This window comes from Cyanistes caeruleus, chromosome 17, assembly GCF_971803275.1.
Source record: "Cyanistes caeruleus chromosome 17, bCyaCae1.hap1.1, whole genome shotgun sequence".
Classification (NCBI taxonomy): Eukaryota; Metazoa; Chordata; class Aves; order Passeriformes; family Paridae; genus Cyanistes; species Cyanistes caeruleus.
In genome coordinates, this window is record NC_141717.1 from 12350395 (window position 1) to 12375549 (window position 25155).

A 25155-nucleotide genomic window follows, 5' to 3' on the forward strand; every position below is an offset into this window, starting at 1 on the left:
GGAGTGTTCATGTTGCAGTGGTTGGCTTCTGGATTCAAAATAACTTGTTCCTTGCTGCTCCTCCCTTTTGAAGCCCTTCTTCTCCACCCTGCTACCACTGTGAATGTATTGTTAAGAAGTCAAAGGGGATCCAGGCTGTGCTGAGCTTTGTGGTAAGACCACTGGGTTGCCAGAACTGGGATGTAGCCTCTGGCTTTGGAAATGTGCATTTTTTGTGGGTTTTTTGCTCTGTTCTCATGATGTGAAAGTGTGTATGTGGTGGGGAGAAGGACAAAGAGTTCAACCAGCCATGCTTCCTTCCCCCCTGGTTTCGTAAAGGAGTTGGAATTTGGTATTTGACAAATAATGGCAGGCAGAATGCATCCGTGCTGGCCTGAAGTCAGAAGAGGGCTGAAAATCCTGGAATGTAGATGGTCATGATGCTAGTATCAGTTCCATGAGGGGTGGAAAATGCTTTGAAGCAGGCTATTTGTGTCTGAATAAACCTGGCTTTGTCATTTCATGCTCAGCCTGGAAAGTTGTGTCCTGTTCCCCTCTTGGCTTGCTTTTCCCTGGGGTTGACCACTTGGCCAAAGACAGCACAGAGTCTCTAACGAGGCAGAACTGATGTGCAGATGCAAAAATAACCTGGGGTTTAACCAAGATGTTTCCAGCTGGGTAGAACTGAAACCAGCTTTAGTGCTTGCTCAGCATCAGAGCCAAAATTTTTACACAACCATTGAACAGATTTGCTCCCTCGCTGTTTGATGCCGGATTCTCTGGTGGAGTGGGATGTGTGTGACCTGGCTTTGCAGCTCCAGGAAAGGGCTGTCAGGTCGGAACTCCTTGTTTTTTGAGCAGTGACGTGACTTTGTCAGGGCAGGAGTGTCTTTAACACATAGGTACCTTTGCATCTCAGTATTTTTTTGCCTTAACCCTTTAATTGACTTGTGTTTAGGGGGACAAAATTATAGACTCATCACCCACAGACGACATTCACTCTGAGACAACGTGGGAGATGAAGTGTTTTGGCTGTGTGTTTTGCATCCTTCAAGGTGGCACTGGGAGGATGGAGGGCAGGGGATGAATGGCAGCATTGAAAGGGTGGTGAAGAAAAGCCAGTTTGTTCCTTCTTACGTAAGCTGGACCTTCGCAGCGCCCGCGGGGGAAAGCCGGTGACTTGGCAGGGTGCTGCGGGGCTGTGGTGCACAGCGGTGCCAGGGAGGGTGTGGGGTGTGGTGGCTCAAAAGAAAATCGTGTTGCTTGAATTTAAGGGCTTGCCCTTGCTGGTCTTGCTCATAAACCCTCTAGTCAAGGGCAAAAGGGATAAATAAAGCATAATTTAATAAAGCTATTGATACCTGGCTGTTTGGGAAAGAGATGGGGAGGATGGGTGGTGCTGGTTCTGGAGCTGGCACAGTGCAGCTCTCCTCTGTCCTTGATTCAATCAAATTAGGGATCGAGCTCAGACTGTGCAGGCTGAGCTCTGTCCTTGCAGAAGTTGGGGAGCATTTGCTCTGGGGGCTGCAGCAGAGTGGCATGCTATGCTGGGAGTGGTGTGGAAGAGCCCCGTGCTGGGATGGGAGGGATGCAGGAGCCCCGGGATGCTGGAGCTCTGTGCTGGGACAGAAGGGATGCAGGAGCTCTGTGCTGGGACAGAAGGGATGCTGGAGCCCCGTGCTGGGACAGAAGGGATGCAGGAGAGCCCTGTGCTGGGACAGAAGGGATGCAGGAGCTTTGTTCTGGGACAGAAGGATGCAGGAGAGCCCTGTGCTGGGACAGAAGGGATGCAGGAGAGCCCTGTGCTGGGACAGAAGGGATGCAGGAGCCCTGTGCTGGGACGGGAGCGATGCTCGGCAGCCGGCGGGGCTGGCTGAGCCTCTCCTGGCCACTGTCTGTGCGTGGCTCTGGGGGAAGCAGGGTGTGCAGCCGCTCCACAGTGACCCATTCTGAATCCCGTGTCATGTCCTGGGCTCTGACAGACACTGCTGCCTCTCCCCCCGGCCTGGCTCCTGCAGCAGCAGGAATCCATCTCCTCCAGCCGCTGTCAGCAGCAGCTCCCATCACTGATGCCCTGCGAGGCCATGAGCAAAGCACAACCCAAGCCCACAGCGCGGTTCCTGCACTCAGCAGGAGCTTTTTTCTATACAACCTCTGCTGCAGGTGAGCCTGGCTCTGAGACTGGAAAATGAATTGCTGCCACTGAATACTAAAGGCTCTGGAAAACCTCACAGAAGGAGGTGATTTTAAAAGAGATACAGAATCATAGAATCATAGGCTATCGTGAGGTGGAAGAGACCTGCAAGGATCATTGAGATCAGCTCTTAGACCTGCCCAGAACCTCCCCAAGGGTCACACCAGGGGTGATAATGGAGAAGGCTGCAGTAATTTTAGCAGACTGCCCCAGAGGGGAAGCAAGGAAAGTGAAGGTGGCTGTCCATCAGTCTTCTCACTGTTTATACTTTAGGACTATTGCCTTTTATATTTTTTATATCTTTTCAGGCTTTTCAGGTATTGGTGTCCTTGCCATCTGGGCTGTGAGTTCTGGACCTGGTCCCCTGTGTTTGGAGAGGGACAGTGACACCCAGGCAGTGGTGGGATGCAGGCCAGCAGGAATTTCCCTTGCAGGCACTGATGTGAACCCAGAGACTCATGCAATGGGTCATGTTTTCCTCCTCAAGCCACGAGACAGAGCTAAGGAGCATGTATTTAATTATCAGTGGTGCTAATTGTAGCTGTGAGCCCTTTGGTGAGTTCCTCGAGCTGCCTCCTGTTTGTCCTCCATAAAGGGGGAGTGGTAGGCACCTGCTTTCTGGAGAGTTCCTGTGTGTGAGCTGTGTCCACAGGAGATCTGGAGCTCTCCAGGAGGAGCAGTGACTGGCTGGGAGTGCTGGGATAGAGTGCTGGCAGTGAAAGCCATGCAAAAATGCCTCGACCCAGGCATGTTGTGCCATGGGTTTGGTCTGTTAGCTGTTGGCATGAGAGCTGTATTGATCCAAGAAGCACATATGCTTTGGACAGCTCAAGGGCTTATGTGGGTCTGTGAGCAAAACTCTGCCACAGAATTGCAAAGGTACCAGCTCACCATCCTCCTCTGCCCCTGGCTGGCTTCCAGAGGAAGAGGAGGTACAGAGAGTACCATCAATCTGAACAAAATGTCTTTCTTCATCTGGGGAAATGCTGGGCATTCTTGAGCAGAGTGTGCTCAGCCAGCTGAGATGCCATTAGTGGAGCTGGCACTTTTCACCTAATGAAGGGGTTTGTAATTTTACCTCAGATTCTCATCCTCAGACTGTGCCAGTATCAAAACACTCCCAGTCTTGCCCAAACCATGTGTTCAACAAATGAGGGAGACTTTTCCTGACCCACCAAACAGTGCCTTCATGAATTCCATGTTTTATCCCCCAGGCAGACGGATCACACGCAGCTTTGGCAAAGCCACGTTCTGTGGCAGAGAAGCTGCAGTTTCAGTGTTTATTTCTCTGTCATTGTAGGAATTCAAAATGGATGGAACAAAATGCCATTGGGACTGACTCTTGTTTTGTTTGGACACTACACAGGTCTCTGTGGAAAACATGGGAGGAGTGCAGGGGACACAGAAGAGCCAAGAAGATGTGTTAAAAAGGCAGTGCTGGCCAAAAGAGTGGTCAGCAGGGAGTGGAGCAGGGCTGGGGATGTGTTTCTGAAGGATAAAAAGGGTGGGGGGAGTGGAGGGCATCTCTAATCAAAATGGGGGTTCTGCAGAGTGGGTAAATGCTGAGGTGAGTGAGGGGGGCTGCTGAGAAACCAGGTGCCATCTGCTGCAGCATGGAGACCTGTCCTGTCTTCTTTTCCAGGGGGGAACCTGGGGCCAAAGTAGAGGAGAAAAGAAATAATTGAAAAATCAGATGGTGAAACTTATCATAATGTAGCAGGCAAATCCAGGGGTTCTGTCTGATACATGATGTGGGGACAGATGATCTGAAATTCCTGTGTCTTCATGAGTGGTGCTGGGCATTGTGGATTTGGACCAAACAGTTATTTAGAACAAACTAAGAAGAGTGGTGGTCTAAGGTTCTGCTTGCCTGTGCTGGGGGGAAAGGCTTGCAGCACTACCAGCTGTTGGTATTGCAAGCAGGGCAATGTCCATGGGGAGTGGAAGTGCAGGAGAGATGGTGCCAGTGACATTTCACATGTTACTGGGCACTTCTGTCTGTCTCCAGTTTTTCTTTCTTTCTTTGTGTGCTTTATTGATTTCTGACTCTGTATATTTTGTTTCTTGGGCAAATCAGAAGTATTTGTCACCTAGAATGATCATGCTGAGAGGATAAAGCTTTTTACAAAGCCTTTGGTGACCTTTAGCTAATGATAAATCAGTGAACTGAGTGTATCTAAGCATTTCCCAAAGGCTGGGTGTTGCTGTGCACAGTGGGGGACCCACCTTGGCATGACACAGCTACCCAGTAGCAGTCTGGGCATGCAGGTCTTCCAAATAAAGGTTCTTGCTTCAGGTCACGACGACCTAGATTTGTGTTTCTTGATTATCTTCCCTTGTATTTTATGTATTGTGAGTGTGAATGCAGTGTCTGTGAAGTCAGGTGTCAGAACCAATCCACAGTTCTGGGCAGGTGAACACATGTGAAAGGTTTAAGCAATCACATTTTTGATGGAGTGAAATATATCAAGTGATGGCCTTCTGTTTTCTATCAGCAGAGGGTCATTTTTGTGGTTACAATTACTACCTTGCAATGCATTTTGGACTCTGGGACATTTCTCTGCATCATCCCAGTCTGTTTGTTAGTCCTCCTGAGCAAACCCCCGTTGTGTGCTGGGGTGGTTTGTGCTGTGCAGCCCCCAGGGTGCTGTGGGTGTGGGACAGCTCTGCTGTGTCCCCTGGCTGTCCATCCCTGACCTGTTTGCTTTGTCCCTGCTCCAGCTGCCCTGACAGCCAGAGAGTGAACACAGGCACGGCTGCACCCTCCGGTTTCCACTGCCATCATCCAGCCCAGGTTAGGGGCTGGGAGTCAATCCCAAAATGATGGAATTGGGATCGTGCTGGGTTTCCCTCCTTTAGATACCTCAAGTCTGAGCTTCCTGGATTTGTTGGATTCTCAAAATAGCATCAGGTTTCCTTCGAAGCCCTGCAGCTGCAAGAAGAGTTTACAGCCTATGGTGGGCAGTAAAATCCTTAGTGTTATTCCATAGGTACTCCCAGACAGAAGCAATTCTTGGATTGATTTTGCATCATACACACAGATTTTCCTGGGGAAAGTGAGGGTGCTGGGAACAGCCTGATAACAAAAACTCTTTGTAAGACCATGGCAAACTGTGTTTCTCTTCCACCACACAGCACCAGGTAGAGGCAGAGCAGCAGGATGAAGCTGCTCTGTGGTGGGGGCCCTTCATGTGTCAAAATTGGGTCAGGTTGGAACCCTCAGCACAGCTCTGGCTCCAGGCTCCAGCAAGATTTTTGGGAGCAAACCTGTTTAAAAGAAGAAGCAAAGCATCTTTCATCAGCAAGTGAGAATGTGAATTCAAGATGTCAGGGCAGGTTCCAGATGCTGTTGCACTTTGCATTTATTACATTTTTTAGAGCTTAGCAAAAGGTCAGTGTGCTTGGACACAGTTCCTGGCTTTTGGAAAGTCTGCAGGTTTGGGATTGGTGCTTTTCACTTTATTTTCAATAAGAAAACTGCCTGCTTGCAAAGTTTACCTTTGGAATTGAGACATCAGTGAAAATTTAGCTCTTAATATTTTAGGCTAAAAAGCCAATGAGGGACAAGTTTTTTGGGGGTAGGGTGGGTTTGCATTATTTTTTTCTATGTCTTTGTTTTTTCCTCCAATATTCAGGAAAAAGATTTCAGTATGGATTAGGCTGCTGCTGTCAGTGCTAGCTGGGTTTTTTTTTTTTTTTGGCCATGCTGATTGGAAGGAAATTTCCAATACAGCTTAGTCGCCAGAAATGGATTCTTTACTGGAATATTTTTGTTAAAATATTCCGACTTGCTCCTTGCAGGGATGCCACTTAGTGCAAGAACACACAGCAATTGGCTGCCTCCTTCTTAACTCTGAGTTTGATCTTTTCATTATTTTTGTTGGGTTGGTTTTTTTTTTGCTGGTATTTGCTTTGGACAGGCCTGTTCCCACACTACAGAGATCGTGATACCACAAGCAAGGTCTTTCTGTAGGATCCTTTCTTGGCCCTTCTGGAGCTGTATGTTTTACTGGGAGGGGAGTGCAATGGCAGGAGGAATTCCATCAGGATGGAGTTAACTAGCTAGTGAAGGAGCAGCATGTGGGCAGGGCTTTGGAGGCAACCTGGGTTTTCTCTCATCTTCTGATCTTTTAGGATCAAAGTTGGGACTCACTGACCTTGGAGGTCTTTCCCAACAAAAACGACTCTGTGATTCTGGGGGTTATTAGATGCTATATATTTGCCTCCAGGATCTCATGTGGTGCCTTCCAAGTAAAAATGGGGGAACTACACGTGTTTGGCTTGATCTGCCTGACCCTGGCAAGGCATTTCTGAGGCCATTGTGCTACTGCTGCTCCCTGCCCGCAGCTGCAAGGCTTGACAGCGTGGAGCAGAGGCACAGCTCTCCTCAGCCCTGCTCAGACAGTCACCCACAGATAGCGGGAGCTGCATTGGGATTTGTTTTTCTTCTTTTCTTGTTTGGTCAAAAGCAACAGGGGATTTTTTTTTCCCTCCTGAAAGAACAGCAGTGTTTGGTTTGAGAAAGGATGAGGTCAAGAAGTGGCAGGAAAAGGCTGTCTCATTGTGTTTTTGGTTACTTGATTTCTTTTTTGCACCTGCACCAGACTTCCACTGGTGAGAACTGGGGCTTTGCTGGGCTCCCAGAACGGCGCTGTCGCAGAGGAAACATCTTCCACTCTCCAGTCGCATCCTGTGTTTTCCTCCTCACTCTGTCATCACTTTACAGAGTAAAACCCCGAGCTCACGTTGCACATTTCCACAGCCATCCACCCTTGTGCTCCCGGCTGCTGTCAGGATGGGAAAGTGACAGCCACCAGCAGCAGAGTGATTAACTGGCAGGTGATTTTAAGGGCTCTCTTCCCACTAGGGATGCACCTCTTGGTTTTGTCCAGTCTGTTCTCTGCAAATAAAGAGAAATACTGCAAAATGAGAAGTTTAAGAACATAAAAGAAGAAAGGGAGAATAAAAGAATTTTGTGAATCAAAGGCTTGAGAAGAAAAGAAATTAAGAATTAAAAGGGAAGAAAGAAGGAAACAGAATTCACAGGTCATGTTTTTGGGCTGTTTCAATAGCAATTTAATTCAAATAAATTCCTCTTTGTGTGTCTGTGTGTGTGTGTGTGTTGGAACTTCCTTTGCATCGCCTTCCCCAGGATCAGAGACCACCAGGAATGCAACTGGGATACAAGACTGAGAGGCAAAGGATTTTCCATTCTTAGTTCTGCAAATGGGTCATGCTCTGACCTTCAGTGAGTCACTTATTTGCTTGATGCCTCCAGTTTTACTGAGCTTATAACTGCTGACTTGTTTCTAAGGATTTGGAAATGCTCTTGGGCCAAACAGATACAGAGAACTCGTTTTAGGTTAATGGCAGCAACAATTAAAGGAATCAGTTCCTTCCCACCCTGAGCTGTGGTTACACATCAAGTCCAGCAAGAGGCTCAGCTGCTGCTGCAGCGCCTGCAGGGAGGGACTGACCCGTTAAAAATCTCATTTTGCTGGACACCTTGTTCAGAGGCTTTAGTTCATGCTAGTTACCCTTAATCCAAATCACGTGTAGCTGATAGGCTGGCGTGCTGCCCTTGGAACCTCTCCTGTTGTGCTTTTCAGGGATGTGCAATACGTGCCTTGTATAGGCTCCAGGGCACTGTGCACAAGATTTTCTGCATGCAATGGTCTCTGGATTCTAATAACTTATTGGGCAGGTTGATGGTGAGCTGATATCTGTCCAGTCCTATTGGCACCTCCATGGTTTTATTTTTGACTTAGGAAACTGCAATGTGAAGCAGGCTGTTCTCCTGCCAGTTAATTTTTTTTTTCCCTAGGGTGTTGTTGGTTTGGTTTTTTTCTTCTTTTCCTCTTTCTGCTCTAACTTTGCCTGCTCTGCCTATTCTAAAGGCTGAAGTAGGTTAGCCCCTCTTCTCCTTCCTGCTCCCACACAGGCACATTTTGGAAAGCACCACAGCCTCAAATTTGCAATCTGTGCAGTTTGGGTGTATTTGATAGTCCAGTCTCTAACACCAGATATTAGAGCTGTGTTTAGTCTAGCAGTATTTGAAATAAATTTGAGCTGGTGGAATGGGAGAGGACTTCAGAGATTGCTGGAAGAGAAAAGTTATTCCAAGAAAACCCATATACTCTCAGGAACCCCAGAGGCAGCAAGAGAGAGACGAGAAATAGGTTATCTATAGCCCAGGCAAATAAAATATTCTTATTATAACTCCATGGGCACTATGCCAGCTCTCTGCAAGCAATATTTCTCTTTGCATCTTGCTTTGCCAGTTAATTGGACATCTATTATTTCATGATTTCAGCAGGAAACATTGCCTGAGTGATGACTTTGGTACCCAGCCCAGTGCTACTGTGCACTTGCTGAGCCCTGAATTGTGGAAACGTTTCCAGTGGGTCTCTGCTGCTTCTCCAAGTGTGTGTGTGTGAATTCTCAGAGCTGCTTGGTGATGTTTTATAGGGACAGCGAGTCTGTGACATGTTTCTCCATCATCCAGCTCTCCCCATGATGTTCAGGGCCCTGCAAGGATGGAGGCAGCTCCTCCTTCCCCATCTCCTGCTCCTTTCCTTTCCCTGCCTGGGGAGCAGTTTGGCTGCTCCCTCAGGGACATGGGGACAGCACGAGGACAGAGCCACACACCACCTGCAGGGATGTGGCAGCCCAGGGCTGGTGCCCAATGCCCACTTCTCTCTGCCAGATTATTTTGGTCAGTTATATCTAGAAACTGTGGTGGAAGCAGCTTATTTTAAGATGATACAATTTTATTTTTTTTTTTTTTTTAATTTTTTTTTTGTCAAGGTCCTGATTTTGTAAACAAGTTTGTTTGCCCTTCCTACCCCCAACTCTGGGGTTATCCACCCACAGAGCAGAGCCTGAGCATGGTTATAGCTGCCTGCCCAGATGCTCACGATGAATTGTTTGCTGACAAGCTTCAGACCTGCAATTACTCAGAGAAATTATTCAGCAAATAGTTTTGAATAATGAACCCCTTTGAGAAATTTGAGTTGTTTTGCAGGCAGATTCCAGACAGAGAACATGCTCAGGAAGTCATAGCTTTCAGCACATTTTCCCCTCTGTTTGCCAGGCTGTGGAGTTGGCAAAGCATTCCTTTATGGTACTTTCACCTGGGATTAAAGTGCTCCACCAGACTCTTGTGATGCAGGCTGAGGGTGCCCACTGCTCTGACACAGCTCAGCCACTCTGGGCCCCCAAATCCCCCCACATCTCCTCCTTGATGGTGGTCTCAGTTTCTTCTTCTTGTCCAGTTACCCTGGAGCAAGGTGGCAGGGATGTGTGAATCCACAGATGCTACCAGCAATGCAGAGCATCAGGGTTTGGAGAGCTGGACCCTGCCTGGTGTCACCCATTTTGGCCAGTACTGCCTCTGTCATCTGCAAAATCAGCACACCTTAAATTGCTGCAGGGCCTTTGAGAAAAGGGGCTGTGGAAGAGCAGAGTCAGGAGAGATCCCTGTGAGGATTCATGTCCTGAGAGCTACAAGGAGAGGAAAAAGCAGCTTTTGAAGTCAAGTATCTGTAGGTTTCTTCCAGATCCCACCTGCCAGCAGAGTCCAATGCAAGGTGTTTTATAGCTGGGGAAGGAGAGCTGCTGTCAGGGAAGGCCAAAATGAGTGATATCACCTTGCAGCTGAATCTCTGGGTCCCTGAGTCCCATCAAGGGGCAGATCACTGTGGGATAAAAAGATGGGAATCACACAGGAATCACGAGGGCAAGGAGCTGGAGACCTGTCCCTTTTCAGGACAGGTGGCTTTCATCTCTGCAACTGGGCAAAGCAGTGAGTGACAGAGGGCAGAACCTGGAAAGGACACAGGACTCCAGCCCCTCAGGGATTCACCTCAGTGAGTGCAACATCCGCATCTTTTCCACCACAAAGAGGCATGAGAGGAGGAGGGGGAAAGTGGCAGGGCACGGAGAGGTGTGTGGGAGTGCCAAAATGATGGGCAGAGGTCTCCCAGCGAGGCTGCGGATGCCCATCCATGGGAATGGATGCCCCGAGCAGTGTGTGCCACCCCTCCCCACGGCCAGGCGGCTGGAACTAGATGGCATTGAAGGTCCTTTCTGACCCAGACCGCTCTGTGATTCTCTGCAATGGGCCATTCCTTGTTTAGGAGCTGCCAGAGGGGGAGGATGGGCTGGAGGTTGGCACGTTGTCTCTCCCCGTGCCTGCCCAAGGAGCCGGCGCATCCCGGGGAGCAGGAGCCGCTCTGCCCTCACCGCGCCCGGCTTGGCGTGTTTGGAGCTCCACGGCCACAACCTGCCAGCAGCAGAGCAGCAAACACCTTCAGACACTTGTACGCAAATACTTCTGCCCAAAGGTAGGACAGGAATACAAATCACCTCCTCTCTCTCTCTCTCTGTTGGGCTCTGTGCGCTTACATTTGCAATTTCTGCATATTCAGCTGCGTTTGAAGCGCTCTCCAAAGCAACCCCTTCCAAAAGAGCCGAGGTGGAAATTCCCTTTCTCGGGACGTTTTGCCACCTAGTGCCCAGCTGGGAAATCTCATCCGTCTGCACCTTGGGGAGGCAATAGCAGCGGGAATTACTTTTTTGGGAGACCATAAATATTTTGGGAGGACAAAGTGATGCAGGAGCAGATTTAGGTACTTTGCTGGGTCAGACTCATTGGGAGGCAACAGGGCATATTGGTATCTCATTTCTGACAACAGGCTTCAAACTCTAGAATTGTTCCACTGCTGTCATTCCTGCTGCACCTCTGAAGAGGTGGTGCTGGAAAAGGAGGGGAGAAAGGACAGGAGCAAAGAGCTGCTGACCCTAGGGATGGCTATCACAAGGGACAGAAGAGTTGGATGTGAAGAGGGATGTCAGAAAGGACAGGGATGATCCAGAAGGAAATCAGGCAAGAAAACAAGTTCCATCAGCCACTGGTTTGGGTCTGCCTTGGTTCTCTCATCCTTCAGAGAGCAGCTTGCTCCTGCTGTCCAAGTGTTTTGTAGATTTGGAGCTGCTGGTGGAGCTCTGAAGAAGACCTCTGCCTTTTTTCCAGCTGGCTGAGCACATCCCACTGCTGTTCCCCTGCTCAGGAGATGCTGCTGATGGACAGGACAAGTCTGTGCACAATGGGCTGGAGGTTTGTCAAATAACAAGGGAACAATGACACTACTGACCCAGACAGACCCGAGCCCAGAGCAAACTCCCTGCATGCCTGGAAGCCAAATACCATCAGCTGGGAAGCCAGATCCATGGTGGATCCTCTGTGTCTCCCTCCCCTTCTCTCTCTCATTGCTGTGACAGGTTGCTGATGATGGAGAAATGTCAGTTTGCTGTAGAAGGGTGAGAAGGCAGAGATTAAACTGAAGAATCTCAGGTAAACAAAGCCTCCAGAGTATCTGATTTATTGTCAGTTTGTTTGCCAGCTCTCACTTGCCACGTGCCCTGCAGACAGGGGATGAGCAGCACTTCCAGCAATTTCTGGTATGGGCATTTGGCATTTCTCAGCATCGCCAGGTTTCACTGAGAAAGGGAGACTTGGAAAGCCAGCGTCAGAGGAGAGTTCCTGCTGCTGTGAGGGGCAGCCTTAAAACAGCACTTGGAAACTGAGGAGGACAAACACACAGTGCCTGGGCAATGACTTGGTGCTTTTTGTAGCCAGGAGCTGAATTAGGGGAGAAAGTCCTGTCCTAAAGAATCCTGTCACAAGCATCCTGCCTGCATCTGGAGGATGATCCTGGGGAGGCAGACACCCAGGCTGGGTGTTTTGCCACCTCAGGGCCAGTGTGCCCAGCTCTGACTTCAGTCAGCATCGTCACCGTGTCCAGCAGCAAGAACAGGCAATTCTGTCCACATCCTCCTGTCACTTTGTATTTGTGCTGCCAAGTAATCTGGTGTTGCAGGCACCTGATGTGACCAAGCACTCTGAGCTCACAAGGATCAGATTTTCAAAGCTATCAGCCTCCTAAATATGCCAATAGGTGACTAATGGCTTCTAAGTGCACCATGGTCTAAGAACCCTGAGACATACAAAGGGCCTGAGATAAGACAGAAGAGGGAAAAGGCTTTGTATCATTTTTAAAAAAAGCTGCAACTCTCACAGGTTTTGAAAGAATGTGTCTAATGTCTAATATGAATTTCTAATGAAAAGAAAAACATGAAAGAAATGTCTTAAATATTTCAATGACGTTATTGATTGGTGTTATAAAGTATGTATTACTAAACTGTGTTCTGTCGTGGTTCTGCAGCAGCTGATAAACAGCATCTTCAGCAAGTGTTCTCACAAGTTGTTGTTTTTTTTTTATATTCCCCTAGTTTCTGAAATGCAGCTCTGTGGAGCTCAGCTTACTCCTGTCTATTTATCTAAAGAACAAAGTACTAAAATATCACTGTAGCAGATACAGAAATCGTCTCAAATAATATCCTTCTGATGTATAAATCATCACGAAACACGGTCATCATCAATGGCTGGAATAAAAATAGAACCATTGCTACATGCTTTTTAAAAAAGTTACAATTCAATTTTAAAGGCCATCAAAATCCAGTTTTTTTTCTTTGTTTTAAAAGCTCAGGTATCAGAGGAGTCTTGGTCAGAGCAGAGATAAGGCCCTTCTCACCATAAATGAAAGTTGATGTAACAATATCCATGTCTCTGACCTGTGACAGACACCAAACTGGTGCCTGAGGAAGCAACTACAGTTCCAAATCACCATGAAGTCAGCAGAAAATCTTTTCCAGATTGTTTTTATATCCAGCTGGGAAATGTGGTGAAATTAAAAATCCCCTCATGCCTCACAAAAATTGGTGATTGAAGTAGCTCATCTATAAATAATTTAAGTTCCATTTATATGGAATGAAGATTCCAGTATCTCACCAGGTCATCATAAAGACAATCAACAGCTTCTATTCTGTTACATCACAGCTCCCTGAGGAAATCCTCTTTTTTTTGTCCTTGAGACATGGTGTTGAAGTTTTGATGTGAGCAGGCGTGGGATGCAGGGCACTGATTCTGCTGAGCCATCAGCCAGGCTTCAAAGCTGAATCCTAAAAACCAAACCTCTCAATTTGCCTGTGTCTGGGATATGTTACAGAAGAAAGGGAATTACATTAAATGGTCTTTATAGAGTCCAGAGAGTCAATAATTTTTATGCTGGTTTCTTTTCAAAATTGTTTTTAATTACTCTTTAAATGGTGCAATTCAGGTAAGGGCTAGGAATCCTGGGCTGTTTCCTACAGAGCTGCAACAAGACCAGATCCAATGAACCAGCATTTCAAATATCCCAGAACCCACACTCAGGGAACTGGAGAGTCTCTAGTGCACAATGACACTCCCAGCTGTCAACAAAACCTGGGGAATGGAAGTACAATAGCTTTCAGTAGGTCTGATGAGATATCACACTGCAGCAGCAGTCACAGGAAAAAGCATGACTTCTATTAGTTTTATATCATCTTAAGGATCTCTGGGCCACCTATATCATGATGAAGTGCATTATTTCTCCAAGTAATGGTGGAGGTTGAATCCAGATAATCACATGTTTTGAGCAAGTATCTGAAAACAGTCTTGTGAAAAACTTGGATTAGTGTTAATTTAACAGAGGGCCATGCTAAATTGGCATCATCTTCTTACAACTGCTCATGACTTTATCTTACTCAGTGACTAGGACAGCATGTAATTCTCTAGGGACAAGTGTGAGTGTTTGGGAAATCTTTATATAATCTATGAAAATTGGAAGGAAAAGATTAAGAACAGTAATTCTTTATGTAGATGATGTGAGGTCTGTTCCTGATGATGGAAGATGCTGCAAAGAGAGCAGAGGTGAAATCTATGAATGCCTGGGAGATCAGGGCTTGGGAGGAGGAGTTATTGGAAATCCAAGCTGACCTTGAAGATGTGGGGCAGCAGGACATGGGAGGCCAGCCCCTGGCATGGTGGAGGGGCTGGGTGCTTTCATGTGTGCCAAAGGAGGGCCCCCAAAGAGCACAAGGAAGAGTCACCACCAGCTGAGGGTGAGTCTGGCAGAGCCTTCTGTGAAACACCTTCATTCTTTGTGAAGTCATTGTGTAGGCTTGAACTCAAACCTTTCTTCTGAGCTGGCTCAATACCCTGTCCTCTCTGTGGATTTAAAGAGAGTTCAAAAACAAACTTAATGTTCCTCTTTAGAGTTCTCTTAGGTTTATATTTCTTGGAAGACGGAGGAGAAATGTGCACGAAGAATTTCCTAGTTGAACTCTGGAGTGGGATTCATGTGTTCTCACCAGAATGACAACACAAGTACCCTACTTGGCTGTTTTCTTTGAAGACTACAGGAAAAGAGAGCCTGTGGAAAACAGTCTCTCACCTGGGATGAAGACTCTGTGAGATGGAGCCAGGAGCTCCTCTGGATTTTGCAGGTGCTTTTGCACATCCCTGACAATCCCACATCACACCCTGACCTTGTTCTGCTCTCTGGTGTCTGCTGGACACAGCAAATGACTGACTCCAATTCCTCCGTGTCTCAGCTGTTTCTGTGACACCCAGTAGATGGTGCCACCAAATAACTCATTTACATGAGCAGTTTCTTGTCGGAGGCATTTTAAGTTTGCTTCAATCACTGCATATGTCTTAGGACCCAGCAGAATTCCTTCCTTCTACCACTACAAGGAGCTTTCCCCCCAGGCTTTGGATGTCACAGAAAACATTTTTACTTTAATTTTTTCCTATTTTCATAATGACATCTTATTAGAATAATTTTTATTGCACGAATGTTTAAGAGAAAAAAAAAAGAAGCCTATGCTTTGATCATTCATTTTTGAGTTTATATAATTTCCCTGGCTTTTTGAGTTTTTTGAGTAAAATTCAGTGCTCAGATTTTTTTATTGGGACAGAATCTGTTGCTGGAAAACTCTGTGGAACAAATGGTTCTGGATAAGAAATGTTAGGAGTGAGTGAGTGCTCAGAACCTTCAGCCACATCTTGAGAATCTTTGCTCTTTATTTTAGCAGCACATTTGCAAGTGAGAGACCCACTGATGGTTCTGTCCCTGGCCAGGCTGGAGGTTTCAGAATCTCATTTCTTGTAACCAGAGCTGGCAGCAAAGGAACAAATGGCGAGCTCCATTTCCATCTTAGATGTCTTCTGCTGCACCAGCCCCCAAATGAGAATCCCTCCTGTGAAGCACAAATGCTTTGATAATTCAGGCTGTCAACTTGTCTGCAAAAGCCAGAAAAAGAGATATGAGAGAAGGCTCCCCTGTGGGTAAAACGCAATACTTAATTCCCAATCCTTTGTTTGCGTTTTTCTTGGAAGTTTCACCTGTGGAGCATTTGGTTTCCTGTGTCTCAAAGCATGGCTTTCCTTTTGCAGGCTGTTTAAATATTTATCTTCTCTGCCCTTCTCATCCCACCATACTTCAAACCAGAGAAGGGAACACTTATCCACATGCAGCCTGGAAGATGCTTTGTCTAAGGGAGTAACAAATACTTGCAGTTTAATAAAGACTGGAGTTTTCAGTCTTTGAGAACATGTATTACAGCCTCAATTTGGAATAGGTGATGAGGTGATTACTAAACCCTGGTTGCCATGGGGAAAGAGAGGAGGGTGATTGCTTTTTGATGGAAGAAACTAAGAGGTACCAACAGTAACTTACTGCTAACGCACACTCAAGGTGCACTTGGCATCAATGCATCTGGTGAGAACAGCAGTCAGTCTTACTAATGTCTGAGGAGTCAGCTTTAGCAGCACCAGTTATTGATGCAGAAGGTCAGCTTTTTGTGACTGGTCATTCCTTGCAACCTCCCTCGAGTTTGGTGTGACTGTGGGAGTGATTCCCGCAAGGGCACTTGATTGAATTTGTGAGCGGTTCAGGGGTACTCACAAATCAAGCAGACATTGGCCACCTACAAACAGAAGTAAAGCATCGGTCCAAAATAGGATCTGGAGGCTGAGGGATTCTTAATAAGGCAGATTATTGTGCTGGTGTGCTGGAGAGCAGCTCCTGCCTTAAAATTCCAGGGGCTTAGGAGGAAAGCTGTGCAGTGTTGGGGCTGCTCCTGGGGGTGCAAGGATGCCCCAGCTGAGCGGCGCGTGCCAGAGGGTTTGTGTCTGTGTTTTGGTGCTTGGAGCACAAGGAAGAGATTGACTCCTTGGTTAGATACAACAGGCTGGGCTCTTCCCAGCCTGGGATAAAGCTGCAGTAATCCCTCCCCTGGAAAAACAGGCAAGGGGAATATGAGTAGGGAGTGAGACTCCAGCAAAGCAAAGTTTGATTTCCATCTCTTTAGTGATCACTTCAATGAAGACCCCACAGAATCCACAGCTGCTGGTGGCTGTGACACCCTCTGCCACCACCTCACATCCCCTGGGGAGGAATCCTGAGTGTGGCACCTTTCCAGGGCAGAACTTGGTCTGGGAAAGGAACACCAAACTGGCTGAGATGGGGCTGAGCATTTCTTCAGGAGCTTGAGAGTGATAGAGGGGCTGGAGCAGGTGGTGGCTGCTCTGTCTGCTGGTGCTGAGAAGCTCTGAGCACCTTCACCCTTTCCTACACCCCTCTCCTGTAGAATGCGGAGGAGGCTGCCCTTGATGTCTTGTTTCTCTCTAAAATGGGAAGTATTTTGGATGTAACTGTGGAAAATACGGGCTAAGTCCTGCCTTCTGTACCAGCTGTACCCCAGTATTTCTGGGGGGTTCCTGCAGAGGTAGCAAACCAGCCCATCTGCCCTGAGTCTCTTTTCCATTTTGCTCTTTTTCTCTTTTTGGTGCTTTTCCTGTTAGAAACAGCTCCCAAATATCCAGTCTTTGGAATGACTCTTCCCTTATCGTCATCCTTAGTGATCAGACAGTGGTGGGGACACATCACTGTAATTGTGTTTGTCTCCTTCACTGGTTTTTCCTTGTAAATTTGTTCCTTGCATTTGTTTCTGGATGGCAGATGTGTTAATGGCTGGGCAGTTTAATGTGTTTATCTTTTGTGCTCTGTATATTTTGGATATAGAAACAGCGAGAAGAGATAAGCGTGAAGAAACCACTTCTGCATTAATGCCAGCAATTCTGACATTATAAATATATATGAGAGAGTTTCCATGATTATATTTTAATGTTTTGTTTAATGCATTGACTCTCTGGGGATGAAACAAGAGAAAACCTCATTTGTATAATTTAAATGGCTAGCAATAAAAATAGGAGCGAAGAAAGGACCAATTAAGCAGCCATGCTTTCAAACCCATGCAGATCCCATTCCCTGCAATGGAGCCTGTGTGGCTCCAGCCCCTCCCATCCTGGATAGAAGCCATGAGCTGTGGAGCTTGTAGCACCAGGCTCCTGGTACCTCCTCAAGGATGGCAGGACTGAGGGAAGTCAAGTCAAGCTGAGGCTCCTGTGATGTTACAAGGGAGGCATTTGAGAGGCAATGGGAAGGACAGCAGGGACTGGCAGGGGCAGTTGTCCTCCCTGTCCCCTGTATGGACAGCAGTCCATCCCATGTAAGAGGTGAGGCATATGAAATAAGACAAATTTGTGTAGTCCCTGTGTTGGTTGTTTGGTTCTTGAGCAGTTCCTCCTAGCAGAAGTGCTCACCTGTGGTTACTCAGTTTAGGTACCCTCTTCTCCTTCACAATCTGCTGTTTCCAGCTCTGTCTGTGTCCAGCTCTTTGTTCAGGGTTGTGCTCTGTCATCTCACCCCTTTGCAGATTTCTCTTATCCAGCACAGCATGCCAAGGAACAAAAATCACAATTCCTAGCTTTTCTCACAGTTGAGAAAAGGACTTGGGAAAAAAAAAAAAGCCCCAACAAACCCCACAACAATAATCTATCAAAACATTTCCCATGGGCAAAGGCTGCTGGACCAAACATGCTGAAGCTTATCAGCACAAATGAAACACTGCTTTTCTCATTTCCACTCCTTTTGAGTTCTTCCACCAGCACTGCACATCTCTGCTCCCACGGAGCAGGATACAGACCCTCATCAGAAGGTGCCATGCCCTGAGAGCTTCCTCCAGTCACTTCTAATTGCCAGCATCAGAGGAGTCCATGGGTTATGGCCCTTATTTCTGTGCTACAGGAGCAGGCAGCCTCTGCTTTGGCAGCTTCAAGTCTGCAGATAAGAAATGCAAGGTCCTGCTGTCCTGTGGTACCTCTGCAGCCTGGAGCGAGGAGCTCTCCTGGCAGTGCCTCCCTTGGCTTCCCCTGGCAGCAGGTATGGAGGAAGGGGAGCTGCTCCATTACCACTTTCAGACCCCCATGTCCATCACTGCCCCCCACATTTTCCCAAGTTTTGATTTTTGCTTGATGAAGCAAAAGACTGGGAAAGAGTTGTTTGCTGTTTCTAGGAGTTCTGGCTTCCAGTTCTGGCACCGAGCCTTGCAGAAAAGCTTTGCTGTTTCCATGACAAATTTGGCAGCTTTCTGACTTCTGGGCTGTCATGCCTGGACTTCAGGAAGAGAATTAAGGAGATGAGATCAAAAAGAGCATTTTGTTATTTAAGAGCAAAGACTTTCCCATCCTACTCAGTCTTCCCACGCCGTGCTTGCAGATGCAGAAACGTGGCTGCTGTAGGTGTTTTCCTTTCAGGATGTGTGTCTGTAGATCCATCTGAATCCACACAGTTGGTCCTGTGTGACGTGGTCTTGGTTAAGCCATGAATTTCCATTCACAGCCTGTGATCACACAGATATTCACCAATCTATGGAGGGACCACGGTGTTCTGAACTTACACTGTAATTGGAAGTATATTCATGGGTATGCATTCCTTATTTCTGAAGTCTACAAGAAAAGCCCATACAGATGGAAAACTATTTATTATTCTTTATCTGAGTTTTTGCTGTAAGAAGCTGCACATCATCAGGACTGTGTCATTCCCTGCAGAAGGCAGCCACAAGGAAGGGGCTTAAAATCTCTCACACCAAATTGCTGGAGGACACAGTTGCCCATTTTGGTCCCTGACCATCTGTGTGGAGCAAGCAGTTGGCCCAAAAGGTATCCAGCCTCGAGACCTGAGGGTAATGAAAGCATTAGCAAGAATTTCACCTTTCCACAGGGAGAGAAAAGAATACATTTCAGCTCAGACCTCTTGGAAAGCTCTAATGTGGTATTTATTTCAGATATAAATTTGACTATCTAAAAATGTCACCTTTTTACTCAGCCTGTGGTGCCAGGTCCAGCTCTCCCTTGTAAATTAGGAGTAGATCCATTAAGGCTATGGAATTACAGCAGCTGATGTGACAGCAGCCTCACCTTGGCAGTATTTCATTCACTGTGTGCTTCACTCTAATCTCCTGCGGGTATGAATCAGAAGAAACTCTGCTGAAGCCAACAGTGGTGGAGAAGGAATGAAAGAGAAGAGGGATCTGCACGTTTTTGGGGAGCAAGGAGCGTGGGCACGCTCTCCTGTCAGAGAGGAGCAGCACCTCCACTGCCTCCCTGGGCAGTCAGAGCTGTGCTGGAGAGGTGACACCAAAAATGCTTTTGCACAAACTCTTGATCACTGTCTCATGTTGCTGCATGGATGCACCTCTGCATCTCCTCCCTGATGTTCCAGGTCACCACGGGGACCTTGCAGGACTGGTTGTCCCCCCACAGTCTCTCTCCCCTCCCACTCACAGAGGAGCAGACTGCAGCCTTGCCCCTGCTGTGAGGATCCAGGAGGAGGACTTTGGATAATTTTGCCATTTCATATCCTTTCCTTGATGCATTTCTGCTGGGGGCTGTGTTGGGTTGTTTGCTCCTGCAGGAGAATATCCCACCTTCGTGGGAGCTTTATAAGTCAGCCCACTCCAAACACCAATGTGTGCTGAGAGGCAGTGCAGGAACTTACTGTTTGCTCCTGTGCTACCAGAGCCCAGAAGAGCAATCTGACAAAACAGAAGTGCTGGATGCAGCCTTAGGAATTCCAGGTTCAGTTCTGAGCTGAGGGAGGCAATTAGGGAGGTGGCTGAGCCACAGTCCCTCAGCAATTATGCTGCATCTCAGGTGCTGCTGCTGCTTACCTGCTGCTGGTTGTGCCCAGTCATGCTGGAAAAGGTTTTCCTCCAGGCATGTGACTTTGTGAGATCCTTGTGCTGCCTCTGGTACTGATTACAGCAGATTTAATAGTGTTATTAGTTTAGCCACTGAGACCTTTATCAGAAAAGATTAGCAGGTGGATGAGAGCTTTAATATTCTTGGCAGATCTATTTCCCCCCCAGTAATTGCCTTAAGATGGTTCTATTTCACTGTCTGGACTTTCTCTTCTTCCTCTTTTTATCTTTTAGCTTATTTCCTGAATGTTTTGCTACATTTTCCTTCCTCACACTAAGAAACAGCAGCTCAAGGCTTGTGAGCACTGGGTAATGGGATACATCTGCCTAAAGGCTCATCCACAAACCCCTTTAACTCAGCAGCTCCATTCTTGTGGGGAAGGACTGAGGACAGGAAAGCAGGGCTTGACTGAAAAACACCTCAAGTGGGAAATTAAGAAAGGCAGAGACTCTGCAGCACCTGGGGCAGCAGCCTGCACACTCAGGGATGCTTTTGGTTGGAGGTGCTTGGCCAGCCACCAAGCAGCCACCTCTGGCAGGGGCAGGGGGAGGCCACTGCTCACTGCTCACTGCTCTGCAGATTGGCCCCAGAGCACCTGGCAGAGGGCTGGGGATGGGAAATGCCTGCCAGGTAATGAAATGGTTTAAGTTTGGTGATTTTATCCTACAGTGTACACAGCATTCTGTGCTCCTCAGTGCCATAAAACCGCACAGAGACAAGGGTAAGGCATGCAGGGACAAGTCGTTAATTCCTGGATCTTTCAGGTGCAGAAATATTTCATGTGTGTTTTTAAAAATAAATTATCCTTGGATAATTCACCCACCCCCCAGTGGGCAACATGAATCAGTTGCCTTAGAGTGCAATGAGTTAAGAAGGAAAAGGTTGAGAGTAGAAAACATTTAAAATCAAAGGTCACATTGCAGCTCCATGAGACTTCCCCTTCTCCCCATGGGGTGAGGATAATCACAAGGTAATCAGTGCCCCCTGCTCTGGCAGTCCTGAGCCAGCTCCTCACCACTGCACTCTGGGCATTGATTTCTTCTGGGGGTGTCTTGCAATCAGCAAGAGACACCAAACAGGAAAGCTCTGGTGCAGATTCCTCACTTGGAAAAAAGTTCTCTGCAAGTGCTGCATCCATCTTTTTTTGCTGAAATATTTGAAAATATTCCTTGGTTGTTTCAAGCGAAGGAAGGAAAAAATCCCTAGATCAGGGCAGGAGGAGCCTCCTTCAGGGTCTGGCAGGGGAGCCTGGGGGTGGCAGTCACGAAGCTGCACTGACTTTGCAGCTGTGTTGTGTCAGTTCTGACTCTCAGGGCTTTGCCTAAAGATGTTCAGCAGGCAGAGAAAGCAATTACTGCAGTCCCTGTGCCCCTGGGCTGACCTAACCAGTAGTCATTCATCCCCAGAAATTTTGGGAAGAGTCTTATATGATCCCTATACGTGCCAGGCAAGCAGTACCTTTCTGGAGGCTGAGTTTCCCAGAGGGCTCCACCAATCTCTTTTGTTGTACCTGCTCACAGCTGCCCTTTTATTTGCTCTTCTAGCAGCTGCCAGTGATTTATTTTCATGACAAATATAATAAAAAATGTAAACTGAGGTGCACTGTTTTTTCCTAGAAGATTCACAGTGATGCATCTCTGATTCCTTGCAAGGGCATCACAACACACTGGGAACCCAGGCAAGAAATGCAGTCCCCCTGTTCTTTCAGATCTTTCACGTCAGAAGAGCTCAGGTGTCGTTGTGTGTGGGATGTGCTGCGGTGAAGGTTGTGCAGCAGAAATTATGCTGGGGCTGCTGGTGTTGTGGATAACTTGCCAGCCAGCTTCCATCCTATTTTGAATGCATCTGTAAGAATAATATATAAAATATCAGCAGGCAGGAGTTTCCCTTTGGAGGGCATTCTTTCTGGGATGTTGCAGTGAAAGTGCTGACCCCTTGAGAGGGCTGATGAGCATTAGAAGAGGGATGGATCTGTTGGTTCTGTTGTGTTGCACTGGCCTGGGCACCATGCACCATCCCCTGGGGCTCCTCAGCTCTTGCTCTGGAAGTGCCTGAGTGAGCATTTCTCAGCCTGTGCTGTATCAGCGTTAATGTGCCCTACCTCCAGGTGACTGTGCCTTGCAGAGTTTTACCAAAACTTTTATCAAATTATTCCAGCTCTGAAATCATCCTCTGCTCTTGCCTTGCTCTTTAATGTGGAAGGATTTTTCATAGGGATGTAAAAAGAAGGGTACTGAATAGATCAAACAATGCTCAGCCCAGCAGCCAGCTCCCAGTGATGGCTGTTAGCACATCCTGGGAAGGAGCAAGAGTGGGAATTACAGGTTACAGACCCAATGTACTCTAAGTCAGAAGTTTCATTATTGTTTTAAAGAGCTGCTGATGGCCTTTTCTGCCTTGAAGGGTCCTCTCCTCTTGGACACTTTTTATTGCTTTCAGCCCTCACCACTTCCCCTGCCTGTGAGCCCAGCAGCTGCCATGGTGTGAGAAGAGGTGCTGCTTGCCCTCACATATCCTGCACAATCCTTTCACTGCCTTCCCCTGAGTATTTTGTTATAAGGAACAGTGATTCATCAATCTCCATACTAAAGCTTCATAGCAGTAGCTATGATTGTATGTACCTCAATGATACCTGACACGAAAGATTGTCTCTTTTCCATCTCCCTGGTGGTTCCCAGAAAATAAACCTGTTGCATCTTTGAGGCAGTACTGACAGTACAAGAGTAAATCATGGAATGTGCCTGAGAGGGTTACTGAGCAGCAGCTGCTTCTAAATTCTTACCACAGCAAATGGATTCAAGTCCTGGAAAAGGCTGCCCAGGGCAGTGGTGGAGTCCCCATCCCTGGAGGGATTTAAAAGATTTGGCACTTGGGAATATGGTTTGGCAGTGCTGAGTTAATGGTTGGACTCAATGATCTTAGAGGTCTTTTCCAACTGAAAGGATTCAGTGATTCTAAGAAAGGCTGCTCTAAACATCCTATTTTGGTAATGTGGTAAAATGCCTGTATTGATTGAAACAGCAAAGAAGAGAAGAAAGACCCATGGGGGAAGAGTGGGACTGAGATGCATTAGCAGCATTGCTGTGGGAAAATATTGTCCTTGAGACACCTAAAATTCACATTTCCAGTTTGCCTGGGCACATTTAGAGAGAAACACTTTTCCTCAACCACACACTGAGTACCAGACATTCTGCTGGGGCTCCTGTGAGGAAACCATCTGTGCTCAGCAGCCAGAGCTGTGTCTGCTCCCTGTTCCTCGAAGGACCAGGGGTCCCTTGAACACCTACCAAAGCACCTGCCATCTGAAATGAGGACCTTGTGTGGCCTGGAGAACACTCAGATGTCTTGTCAGCCCTAAATATAAAGAGATCTTTTATCAGACAGGAGAGGGAAGAAGCCACCTTCCCGAATGCTGAGGTTTCACCTCTCTGGGATCCAGGATGAGTCAGCCAGGCACTGCTGAGTTCCACAGACCTGTTCAGGTTAATAAAATCACTGCCAGAGCCCAGGCAGCTCAGAGGATGCTGTGTGGCTTCCACATTGACGTCACTGCTTCTCATTTACCCTTGGGTGAGAGTGACCGAAATCCATTACTACCTGGCAGCCACTGGGTAAAGCCTTGCAAAATAAATCAGCGTTCTGCACAGCAAACAGGTGTCTGCAGCACAAAAGGAGCCATTCAGATCAGCAGGGCACCAAGGAATTTTTCATCAGGGGAGTGAAGACGTGAATGGGTCATTAGAATGAGGGCAATTCACAGGCAGAGAGTGATAACAGGGAAAAGCAGGGGGAGATTTCACTGTAGAGACAGTGGAGAAGTGGTTGGGGTCGGGGGGGGGCAGAGAAGAAGCCACCACGGAGACAAGGAGGAGTTAAGTGAGAAATTCGGGTTTATTATAGGAAAACAGGGACACTGAACAAAACTGGAAAATACATTTAGAAGTGTGAAAGAGGAGATAACCTTTCCCAGTGGAAGTGACTTTTGGCACTGTGAATCCCAGTGGTCAGGAGTGCTGTGGGGCTGGAGGAAGGCACGGGCACCTGCATCAGGAGGGAAAGGCTCAGGTAAATTCAGGAGAACACAGTCCCTGGTATTCCTGCCTCCATGGAGGGTACAGAGACTTCCAGGCAGGACCCAGGCATCGGCTCATGAATTCAGAGACAAGAATTCTCCTCTGGGATATTTTAAAATACGGATATCTTGCATCTTTGACTGCATCACTTGATCCTGTCCATTTTCAGAGCCAGGCCACCACAGGGAATGGAGCTGGTCTGGCACCTCCATGGTCCTTTCATTGTAGTTTATTCAGGGCAGGCTTAAATATACAGGTCAGGGCAATGTAGGGGTTACAATATTGTGTTAACATTTGGTCTGGGGATGAAGAACATCTTTTTACAGACATTCAGAGTGCATTTAGAATGAGCTTTTGATGCTCCTCAGTCTGCCACATTTTGCCAGCCCTAAAAATATGCTTTGAAAGAGAAAATAAAACCTCTACAGGCTTTTCTCCACAGCTACTAAAAGATCAGGCTGTAGGTACACTCCTATATCACCTGCAAAAATGCAGATGTTCTCATCTCTAGCACACATAAAAGCCATAAATCTGGGTAGTTGTAATGTCTTGTTCGTTCATATAAAGAGATACAAATTGTGGATGGCAGTGCCTGGTAAGGAGAAATCTTTCACTTCCCAGGCAGATCATTGTTAACATTAAATGCTATTGAACTACCATTACAAGGGTTAGGTTGAATGTCTATTTTCTTGTCTCTATCTTTTTTGCCAACAAAAGGCCCCCTGGAAAGCAGCAGGATATTATATAGAACTTGGATTTCCTTAAACATCCTTCCCTTTTCAGTAGTAATAATAATAATAATAATAATAATAATAATAATAATAATAATAATAATAATAATAATAATAATAATAATAATAATAGTAATAATAATAATAATAATAATAAAGCTTCCAGTCATCAGAAGCCTGAGTTCCTTTAAATTAAAAATTCTCTAG

General features: G+C 46.9%; 2 long non-coding RNA genes across 2 annotated transcripts; one reads left to right on the forward strand and one right to left on the reverse strand.

Annotated features, from left to right (window-relative positions):
- Nucleotides 1-10368: 10368 nt before the first annotated feature.
- Nucleotides 10369-12429, forward strand: LOC147650062 (uncharacterized). Its single transcript, XR_015277381.1, has 2 exons — nucleotides 10369-10518; nucleotides 11208-12429. It is a non-coding gene; the product is annotated as an uncharacterized LOC147650062 (long non-coding RNA).
- A 1462-nt stretch (nucleotides 12430-13891) lies between these two features.
- LOC111935822 (uncharacterized) lies at nucleotides 13892-14151 on the reverse strand. Its single transcript, XR_002867876.2, has 2 exons — nucleotides 14034-14151; nucleotides 13892-13950 (listed from the first exon to the last, which is right to left on the reverse strand). It is a non-coding gene; the product is annotated as an uncharacterized LOC111935822 (long non-coding RNA).
- Nucleotides 14152-25155: the final 11004 nt, after the last annotated feature.